General features: G+C 32.7%; 1 pseudogene; it reads left to right on the plus strand.

Moving 5' to 3' along the window:
* The window catches only part of LOC107671532 (paladin-like), a 65,531-nt pseudogene that overhangs the window by 9,101 nt on the left and 44,637 nt on the right, over window positions 1-11,793 (plus strand).

The following is an 11,793-nucleotide window of genomic DNA, read 5'->3' on the forward strand; positions in this document are numbered from 1 at the left end:
ACACATATGTTGCATAAAATTTATTTTTATATTTCTTTTCAAATATTTATTTTTTATTTGAATAAAGTATCAAAATATACTTATTTATTTACCTTATTTACAATTTTTTTTATTTATGAAATTATTTATAAATCTGTAAATGATATCTATATAATATAAAATTATAATATAATATATGTATGTTTGTAATGTATATTTATTTTTAATACAACATTAAAATATATTTACAAAGTTATTTACTAACTTTTGCAATTATTTTTATAGTTGTTTTGCATTTTAATATTAAAATACATAATCTTATACAGTAGAGCTCTATTGCATGTTCTTAGATTTCCAGATAAATGTTATCTGAGTGTGTTTTTCTTGTCTTTGCCTGCATTTTTAATGTATTTTTGCATAAATTAATAAATGCAGACATAGAATGGCGTCGTTGACCTGCTCTCACTGCTTGATGTTTCGGTTGTAAAGCACATGATGTGAGTCTAGAGGATAATTACTGACGGATAAATGCTGAATGCAGTAATGGTTTTCTCAGTGCTGTGGTTTGATTCGAGCGCCGTCATATGATGGGTTTTCAGTGGGTTTCAGTGAGAGACATGATGTCTGTCTGTCTGTGGGTCACACACTGCTCTTTACAAACCCACAACCCACACTCGTGTCACTCAAAGCCGTTTGACATTCATCAGTGGATGCAGAACGTCCAAGCTGCTCTTTTCCATACAGTGACAGTGAATGAAGCATCTATCTAATAGTTATAGCTGTGGCAAACGCCCATATCCATATATATGATATTGATAACTAATCCTATCCAGTGTCCTGTAGCCTTGAGTTACCAGATTTAACAGCTGGTTTCTGGCTTGTTTATGGTCACACACATGAAGACAGCTGTGTTCATATGCATATGGCGAGGCTGTGTTTTCATTTTGGGCTGTGCTCAGAGAGCCGTTCAGAATAACTGTAATTATGTGCTATTTCTGATCTGTAAATGCCTGTGTGTGTGTGTGTGTGTGTGTGTGTGAGAGAGAGATAGATGATGCACAATTTTTCCTGTAGCATTCTGGGAAAACCTACACTGTATTTGTGTTCAGACATGAGACAAGCTCAATTCAAGTGCTGTTATTTAGTTTACATTTATGCATTTGGCAGACGCTTTTATCCACTGCATTCAAGGTGCACATTAATTCTGAGTGTTGCATGCAGTGTTGCATGGTTAGAGGCATGTACTGTGTCTTTGGTCTGTTGACATTTGAGTTAGTACCATGTTTATAGGGCATAGCAATAATTAGGGGTGCCCCGATCAGGATTTTTGAGGCCGATCACAGAAAGCAGTATCTGCCGATACGATCACCGATACCGATCTTTTTAAAGCCTTCTTTTTATCATGTAGAATTATTTACAGTGATGATCCAATCAAGATTTTTAGACATTTATTCAGGGCTTGAATTTCATTTTTGAAAATGAATTCCCCTCTTAGGTGACTCTTGTGAGAGGGGATTTTTTAATTTTAGGGGTGGAAGGGGGCATTTTTTAGACATTTTTCAAAAATATGTATTTATCTCACCTAAATGTTTGATCATGCACTGCATTTTTGTTTTGACAATTGTGCAATTGTGTGCCCAATAGCTTACACACAGTGCAAGCCTGATTTCGTGAGCTGTATGTGAGGTTCACACATACTCCGTTTGCAGTGCGCATGCAGTCCATGTGTGGTACGTAAGCGGTGCAGAAGCAGCAGACTGTGTCTGCAACTGATCCATGGCTGTTTACTACAAACACAACATTTATCCATTATTTTGATTTCAAATCCAAACATTGTTACTTAAAATGCTTTTTCAGCTTTGTGATTTTTTTTTACACAGTACAGTATAATACAATCTTTCATAGACGTGTTTAAACGCAATAAATATAAGAAACACATTATTCAATGCTTTTTACTTTTGCATTTACTTCTAGATTTATATATTAAGTTGCTCAAGCAAGTGGCAAAACAGTTAAACTACTTTTCTTACGTTATCACAAACATTAAAACTTACCATTGACAGAAACAGTCAGCTCTACTGCCTTTTATTTTCTTTTGCATTGAAATCTTTATTACAAGCAATCCTGCGGTTCATAACGAACTTTGTTTTCCTACCTCCACGAGTGCCATCTATTATTGCCTTCTTTATCTAAAAGTGTTTTGTGTTGACTGTGAAACACAGTAGACTTTAATTATATGCATTTATGGTGTAATTACTAAATTTTCGTGTCAATCCATGTTCATATTTACCGCAAACAATGCGCTGTTACTTTAATTCTTCGCTTGCAGCGGAGCAAACATAGGCTCGGTGCAGAAACGATCTCTGCACTGCTGCAGACGCACCGCTCCTGGAACGCACTGCCGGACCGCAACCGTGTGTGCAGTGCACGCTTTACTAATCCGTTAACATGAGCGCAGAAAAATACGCACTGCAGACGGACTATGTGTGAACCTGGCGTTATGTGTGTGCGCTGCGAGTGTGCATGAACGCTCAGTCTCCAGGAGAGCTAAACACTTGCAAGAATTAAAAAGTAATGCAATTTATAAACTTTAGTGACCATGTTTGTTTGTGTGTGTTTGTTTATTTTTTTAAAAATCATCAAAATACATTTACAAACTTACTAAATTTGGTTATTTTTATAGTTTTTTTTATTATTGTTTGTTTGTTTGTTTATTTTTTTTGATTATCAACATATTTACAAACTTACTCACTAAATTGTTTTTTAGTATTATTTTGTTTTATTTATTTACTTAGTTACTTATGTATGTGTGTTTGTGTGTGTGTGTTCATATGTATGTATTTTTAATCATATCAAAATATATTTAGTAACATAATTACTATCTTTTTTATTTTTTATAGTTTTGTTTGATTGTAATGCCATGTTTTAGTATTTTGGGTTACGTTTTTTTTTTAGGATGTATTTATTATTTACTTATTTATTTGTGTGTGTGTGTTATATATTTTTTAATAAAATATCGAAATATATTTACTATCTTGTTTACTAACTTTTGCAATTATTTTTATAGTTGTTTTGTTTGATTGTGATGCCATGTTTTAGTATTTATTTATTTAAAATATTGAAATATATTTACTAACTTTTGCAATTATTTATTTGTGTTTACTAACTTTTGCAATTATTATTTTTATATATATATATATATATATATATATTTGTGTTCATAATATTTATTTTTCAATGAAATATTGAAATATATTTACTATCTTGTTTACTAACTTTTGCAATAATTTTTATAGTAGTTTTGTTTGATTGTAATACCATGTTTTAGTATTATTTCAAGCATGCAATTAAGGCGGTGTGATTTAAATTTTGCATCTAATGCAAAAGCCCGTTAATTTTGTCATTTTAACTGATCCTGAAGGTTATTTACTCACAGGAACCTCAGTTAAATAGTAAATATTACGGCATGTGAATATGTAAATCGTTCAGTGCCATCGTGAAGTAACATGCATGTCCCCGCGGTGTTGCAACACAGGAAGTTGTGTGAGGAAGTTAGTTTTTCCGGGGCAGTTGTTCTTACTCAAACGGGAAGTCGTGAAGATGCGCTGAGCTTTGACGCTGCGCTTCACTGCTGATGGAGGTCAAACAGTGATTATCAACACAATGACAATATCCATAGTGTAAAACCGCAGTGAAAACCTGAGTCTTTCTCCAGTGAATCATTCATGTGAACATCTCTGTCATGTATTTGGATGTTCAGTTCTTAAAGACACGCAACATCCTGATTTTTATGAGAGCAGTTCCCCACTGAAGGAGTTTTGTAACTCTGACCCTTCTGTCTGTTACACATAGTGTGTAATAATGTGCCGCAGATTACGGATGTGCTCTGATTTCCACACAGATCCCTGTGAAGTGGACTTTACTGGGTATTTGGCCTTCTTAAAGGGATATTTACCACAAAAATGAAAGCTCCATGTCATTTCGAACGAGTTATTACAGGTGCATCTCAATAAATTAGAATGTCGTGGAAAAGTTCATTTATTTCAGTAATTCAACTCAAATTGTTTTCGTATGTAACACTGTGATACTTCTTATTTTTTATTTGATTTAATCTTATTTGTTATTTTTAAATTTTTATTACATTTTTTATTTTAGTATTTATTTAATTTCATTACTTTTATCTTTCATTTATTTTTTAATTTTGATCTTATTTTTATAATTTATTTTTATTCTTTATTTTAATATTTATAATTTTATTTTATTTTTATATTTACATTTTTATTTTATTTTTATTTATTTATTTTATTTTATATTTTTTTTTATTTTAAGTTTAATTTTATTTCATTACATTTGTTTTTCATTTTATTATTTGTATTTTTATCTTATTTTTTTGTTTATTTTTTGTATTTTATATAGGTGTATATATATAAAAGAATAGACTGTGATATCATATTTCACATTCCCAAAAGCAAGCGTAGTTTAAAGAAGTACTGCATTTCTTTGAGTTTAGACTAATTTTCAAATGATATTCCAGCTGCGTTTATTTCACCATAATTACAGCGTTTGCTTCAGTCACATGTTCCCTTAAGATTTAATTTGACCCTCTTCTGGAGATTTTGGGTTTTCAGTTTCAGAGAAGTTAATACGAGATATCCGAGCATATGGAGATAAATATTACAAGCTGAAGTCAGCTTGAAATACAAAATTGAGCCTATTTACTTTATTAATGCACTTTTAGGCTTATGATTTATTAGTGCATGTTATGCTTTGCTGTTGAGTGTTGACATCAATCTCTCTTATTTTTCAGAATATAGAGAAACATTTTTTTAAACCATCCAATCAATTTAATCAAAACCCACCTTCCATTTTGACTGAATGTCATATTTGATGTGATCAGGATAATCAGATTATGCATGCAAGAGGTTTATTGTCTTTCGCCACAGAGCATCATCTCATCTTCCTCTGGTTTGTATGAAGTGTGTACAGTGATGCTCTTACACTGGAGGTCTATGGAGCAAGTGTGTGCAAACCTCTCCACACCACCCACAGCTCATATCTGTAACACATTACCAACAAATAACATCATCTACAGAAGCTCAAAAACACACATTTTTACTGAGTAATGCATGCAAGTGCTTTATGTGCCCCATAGACTTCTATTGTAAGTGCACTAACTGTAAATATGATTTAGGGATGAGTTGAAAAGCTGTGGAAAGCAACAGCATTAACCCAGAATATTGCTGTATTATATATAATTAGTAGGTTTAGGAGAAGATTCGGTAACTGGCTGTGCAAATCAGTATCTGTGAATTAAAAAACATGGAGAGTGCATTTTTGTTACTACTATTATTATTATTATTATTAGTAGCAGTAATAGTAGTAGTAGTAGTATCAATTATTATGCTATTATTATAATTAAAAATTATGATGCCTGTATTAAAATCGGTTTGATTAAACCGTAACCATTGCAAATAGCAAACAGATCAAATCAGTATTATATTATAACAAAATTAAGAATTTACAAAAAAAGTTACAAAATAGCTCAAATTAAATATGAGAACATATGATAAATAAAACTATTTAACAAATATTTTTAACATTTTCTAATTGTATATAATATTTTTTATTCTCACAAACTGTGAAAATGACTGTTTCCAGTAATTAACATTTAACATTTCAAAAGTTGTTTTATGTTTGTGCTTTTGGAAATGCGTGTTTAATATCACTAAATCTATTTTTTTTAGTTTAATTTTTATTTTAATTTTATTATTTTATTTTATTATTTTATTATTTCATTTTTAGGCTTATTATTTAGCAATTTTAGGCTGATTTTGTAGTTGTTGCAAAGACTAATTCTCCTGGATTTTGATGGTTTCATTCTCTATTTCATGTCATCGGAGTCGTATTTTCTTTTATTTTGCTAAATCTATTTTTTTTAATTTAATTTTAATTTTAATTTTATTATTTTTTTAAATCCTATTTTATTATTTTATTTTATTATTTTATTATTTAATTTTTAGGCTTATTATTTTGCAATTTTAGGCTGATTTTGTAGTTGTTGCAAAGACTAATTCTCCTGGATTTTGATGGTTTCATTCTCTATTTCATGTCATCGGAGTCGTATTTTCTTTTATTTTGTGTACTTTCGTTCATAGCTTTTGAAGATGAGGGTGTCATACAACCTGTTTAAGTCTGATTTGACTTGCTTTAAACTGTTTTTGTGTTTGTACATGGTGTTTTTTTGGTTTTGTATGATCAGTTTGCTTGTATTACCCTGCTGTATGTTGCAGGACAGACCTGTGTGACCCATTTTTGGGCCACCAGTTGAGCACCACTGATCTAACAGACGTGATTGAGTGCCAGCGTTCCCAGCTCTTCTCATAGCTATTTTTAAATTTGTATCCTATTTTGTTTTTATTTTAGTTTTTTTGTGCTTGTATTATTTTATTCAATTTAATTTTATAATTTTTTTATAAAATGTATTATTTTATTATTTATATTTTTTCCCGTAATTTATTTTTTAAACACTTCATGATAATATTTACATGTCAGGCTCAAATTGATTGTCAAACTGTTTTTTTTTCTTCTCCTCTCACACTCAACTGATGAGCCAATGCTGCTTTGAAATGTTTCAAACACTAGAAATGAGGTAGTTGAACTCAATAATTGCAGGTTTGTTTCCGGTTCGTGCAGACCCAGATACTGAAAAGTGACTAAAATGCTCGAAAACACAAGCATGCCCTTAAAGATGACATTTAACCCCTGCTTTCTCCAACAGAACTGCAAGTACACACATGTAAATGTTAAGGCGAGAAGCGCGCCTGCGCTGGCCGTGTAAACAGAGAGACGGGGTCGTGACGGCTTGTTTTTCAGAGAGGATGTTTGTGAGCGATTGTCTGGCGGCCCGTGGGTGGGTTTTCAGGCCAGACGTTCATCTAGGGCGCACTTCTGCGGGTTGTGCTCTGAAGATGTCACCTTAATTTTGCCCCGCTTACATAAGAGCTTCATCCGGCGAGCATGAAAAACAAGCCACTGTGCAGACTGAGATTATTGAGCATGACATCAATTTATTATAGTGCAGGAATTACTCGTGATCTGGATAGAAAACAACGCTTTTTATGGACCCCAAATGACGTTCTTATATATATGTGTGTGTGTGTGTTTATGCTGAGCTTCAAGACTCATTTTTGTTTTTACCATGCACACGTAATGCATTAAAAACATGGTAGTGTGAACTTTTGATGCTTTTGTTTCCCTGTACAAACATCTAAGCATTCTTAAATCAAGATGCAAAATTACCTTGATTTCGGAGTAGTTTAGCAAAATTAAGTGAGATCATGTTTAAAAGAAGAAAAAATATTTGCCAATGGAGTTGGAAAAATAAACTTGTTTTTCCTTTGAATTAAGTGTATTTTACTTACCCAGTTGGCATATATAGAAGTCTCTCATGTTCACCAAAGCTGCATTTATTTGATAAAAAAATCAGTAGAAATTGTGAAATATTATTACAATTTAAAATAACTTTTCTATGTGAATATCTGTTAATCTGTAATTTATTTCTGTGATCTAAGCTGTATTTTCAGCATCATTACTCCAGTCTTCAGTGTCACATGATCTTCAGAAATCATTCTAATATGCCATTTCAAACAGTTTTTCTTATCATATCATTTCATATCGTTATACCATTACTGAGATCATTACAAGAGCAGATTAACCATATTGTGGTGAAAAAGTCTCTTTTGGTTTAAACATCACGGCGGTGAGTTTTGTGCTTCATAAACATCATGTCTAAAGAGAATGAGGAATGAACCAGCGGGTCTGATTCACCGCACATGTTCTCAGATATGCTTATTATTGAGATTAAACTGATTTTCTCCTGCATTAATTTTTAATTCCATCTGGTTACAGACACAAAACAAGTCTGTCGTGTTCATTCGGGGGTGAAATAAATCCTTTTGGGTCACTCCCAGAAACTCCCCGGCTCAAAGTTTTGATTTTGTTCATATTTTTTTCTTAAGAAAAACAAACATGATATGGTGATGAAAGCCAAAATATTAAATGTCATGGATGTATATTCACTGCACTATTTTGTAGAGGGGCATCAAAATGACAATTTCACCTGAGATTTGGAGCCAGTTTACAGGGGGTTAAAAATGACTTCAGAAAGCTGGCAGCATCATTATATTATTTTTACACAGAGATTGGTTGCTCTGTTAGTAAAATCTGTTGACTTTAGCAATGTTTGCTGCATTATATTCCAACGGTGATCATTCAAACATGGGGAAAAAAGCACTTTTTGAACTTTTTTTCGAAGTTTGCATTCCTGTAATTTGAGAAGTATTAAAGATCTCTTAATATCCTTTTAGATTTGAGTTCTTAACCAATTGTTCTTTTAGTATCTTAATTTTTAAGGCCCTATATGGTTCGGTTCCAGAGATAACAGGATCTCAATATGGCTCCAGGAGTAAATTGTACACATTTTCAGCGGTCAAAAACCCAATGTGGATCACTTTGTATACAGCTGATACTTGTGAGATGTCAAAAGAATAAATAATGTTGAAACTAGATATGTAGCTTAACTTCCTCTATCAAAACAATTGCATTGAATATACATGTCTGAGTGCTAAAATGCACTGAAATTGTCAAGTTGAGACACATTAACGTGCTCTCAGTAGTCATAAGATTCTATATTTGGAAGAAGAGATTTTGTTCATTTTTACAGGCTATAATGCAACAAAAATCGCTCTACAGGTTTTACTAATAGACCTACCAATCTCTGTGTACTTCAAAAAAATACCATGGTATTACCATGCTGTCGTGTCCAAACTAGCCCCGATTAGATTTGCATGATCAGAATCTGTTAAATCTGAAATGGGAAGATGATTCTTGTCTTGTTTGAGTCTGATGGTGTGTAATGTGTAATGTGTGTGTGTGTTTGTGTTTGATTGACAGCTGCTAGAGGAGTATGGGTACGACTGCCAGCGCTGCTACCCAGCCCACGCTGCATGAGAGTTTCCACGGCAACGGGATGATGGACAGCAGCGCCTCCTTCCAGACGCTCAACATCCACAGCAACAAGGCCAAGTCCATCATCACTAATAAAGTGGCTCCTGTGGTCATCACGTACGTCCGGCCGTCCGGCTCTGTTCTGAGAGCGCCTGCAGTCACAGATCATTCGCCTGATTGAGTCTCTGTGTGTGTGTTTGTAGATATAACTGCAGACAGGAGTTTCAGATCCACGATGACGTCCTCCGTACAAACTATAAAGTTGGGAGGATCTCAGACAACATGCCTGAGCACCATCTGGTCCAGGTGAGCCGGACTCTTGCTGTTGTGTGAGTCACATGAAAACAGGTTGCATTTCGGCAGAAAATTAAGTATATTTTTAGATATGTGACCCTGGAGCACAAACCCAGTGTTAAGTCGCTGGGGTATATTTGTAGCAATAGCCAAAAATACATTGTATGGGTCAAAATTATCCATTTTTCTTATATGCCAAAAATCATTAGGATATTAAGTAAAGATCATGTTCCATGAAGATATTTAGTAAATTTCCTACTGTAAATATATCTAAACTTAATTTTTGATTAGTAATATGCATGGCTAAGAACTTAATTTGGACAACTTTAAAGATGATTTTCTCAATATTTAGATTTTTTTGCACCGTCAGATTCCAGAATATCAGCCAAATATTGTCCTCTCCTAACAAACCATACATCAATGGAAAGCTTATTTATTCAGCTTTTTTTTGTTCTCCCTTAACGTCACATCTTGCCTTTGCTTCATAAGTCACAGTGAATTCCAATGTGCTTGTGGCTAAATGTGAGGGTCGTAAATGTGTCCCGGCGCGTCTGTTTCTTCACAAACAGAGTGTGTCATTAATTACTGCCCCGCTGCTCTGCGCTCTTTAGTCTTCGCAGGACATTTGCACCTTTCTCTGAAGGCTTTGAAGCTCCTCACCTCTCGCTGGCCGTTGAAGACATGCACTCGTTCCCTTTGTTTGCTCGTTAGTTTCTGTTTGCTGACGAGCCAATGATGAGTTTCGCTGCAAATCAACAGATAACACAAAGCGGCCGCTTGTCAAACACTCGCCATTGTTCCGGTGCCTTTCCAGAGCATCTCATTATTTGATGTTCTTCTCGAGTTGAATGCTCGGGTTTTCTACATCATAAAGTAGTAATTAGGTGTTTAGCAGATCATTTTATTAAAGCTGGGGTTTCTGCTGAATGGTGTGGCATGTTGGAAATTGTCATAATTACAATTTTCCGACTGTGAAAATCTCTATTGAACTCCTTTGTTATAAAGCTTCTTCTTCTTGCCTTTTGTGGCATCATCAGCGCTACTTTAGGATTACCTAAGTACTATTTTATTTTATTTTGTTTAATTTGTTGTTGTTTTTTTTTTTAGTTTTTGTCATTTTCATTGTTTATTTTTTTTGGTAATATTGCTGTTTTGGTTTAATTAAATTGTAATATTATTTTTTATTTTAGTGCTAAAACTTTAACCAAAAGTTGAAACTAAAACAATTATAAAAATAAAAAGTAATTTAAATTATGAATAAAAACTAAAAATACTAAAATAACACTGAATGTAATAAATCTGAACATTTTGATAATGACAGCTTTTGTCATTTGTATTAGTTTTTTATTATTAATTTTTTTTTTTACATTTCCGTTTAGGTTTAATTAAATTTGATTATTTTTTTTTATTTCAGTGCAAAAACTTTAACCAAAAATTCAAAAGAAAATGGAGATTGTAAAAAAAAAAAAAAAAAAACGAATTGAAATTATGAATAAAAACTAAACATACTAAAATAACACTGACTGTAAGACATTTTAATTTTGAGTTTGTTTTTTAAATTAAATAAATTGAAAATTGAAAGCATTATAACAAATCCTACCACAGTGTATAAATTCAGATATTTATAGGCAAATAAAATAAATAATAAAATAATTAATAATAACTTTGGCAATGTGATTCTTTGCATTACGATAATGAGAATCAGGAGGGAAAATTTGCATAATTATCATGATTAATTTTTATTACCAAAAAGTACAATTTGCCAAGGCACCATTTCTAATTTTCATTTTGTTTAAGTTCTTGTTGTCTAATGTTTGTATTTTATATGATTTTAGCTTTATTTCAATTAACAACAATGTTTTTAATACTTAGTATTTAATATTTTAGTGCTTCATCTTATTTCAGTTAGTTGCAAAGGCAACATTTCTAATTTTAGTTGAAGTTTTATGTTTTATTTCAGCTTTAATTCAATTAATAATTTTGTTTAAATGGTTTTAGTTTTAATAATAACCTTCGGCTTCATATAAAAAGACCCAAAATGGCAGCAAATTCAAAATTTAAAGCTAGTTTTGTGCCTCATTTCTATTTGATATGTTGTTTTATCTGCTGCATGGATTTGATTCCCACAGAAAAAATATTTAGCTTCAATGCAATGATTATTGCTTTGGATAAAAGCATTTGCCAAATGGATAAATATAGAGGTGAATTAATGTAGTGACTTTCACCCGCATTAAAAACAAATCAGCCCATTTATGAACGTTGCCATAGAAATTAATTTTAGTTTAAGGACATGAACAGCTCTGAGCAGAATTTCATCTTTTAATTATAGGAAAAAGTCAGACTTGCGAGGGAAAAAGTCAGGCTTGCGTGGGAAAAAGTCAGGCTTGCGCGGGAAAAAGTCAGGCTTGCGCGGGAAAAAGTCAGGCTTGCGAGGGAAAAAGTCAGGCTTGCGAGGGAAAAAGTCAGGCTTGCCAGGGAAAAAGTCAGGCTCGCGAGGGAAAAGTCAAGCTTGAC

Source organism: Sinocyclocheilus anshuiensis, unplaced genomic scaffold, assembly GCF_001515605.1.
Source record: "Sinocyclocheilus anshuiensis isolate Anshui unplaced genomic scaffold, SAMN03320099.WGS_v1.1 scaffold4047, whole genome shotgun sequence".
In the NCBI taxonomy this organism is placed as follows: Eukaryota; Metazoa; Chordata; class Actinopteri; order Cypriniformes; family Cyprinidae; genus Sinocyclocheilus; species Sinocyclocheilus anshuiensis.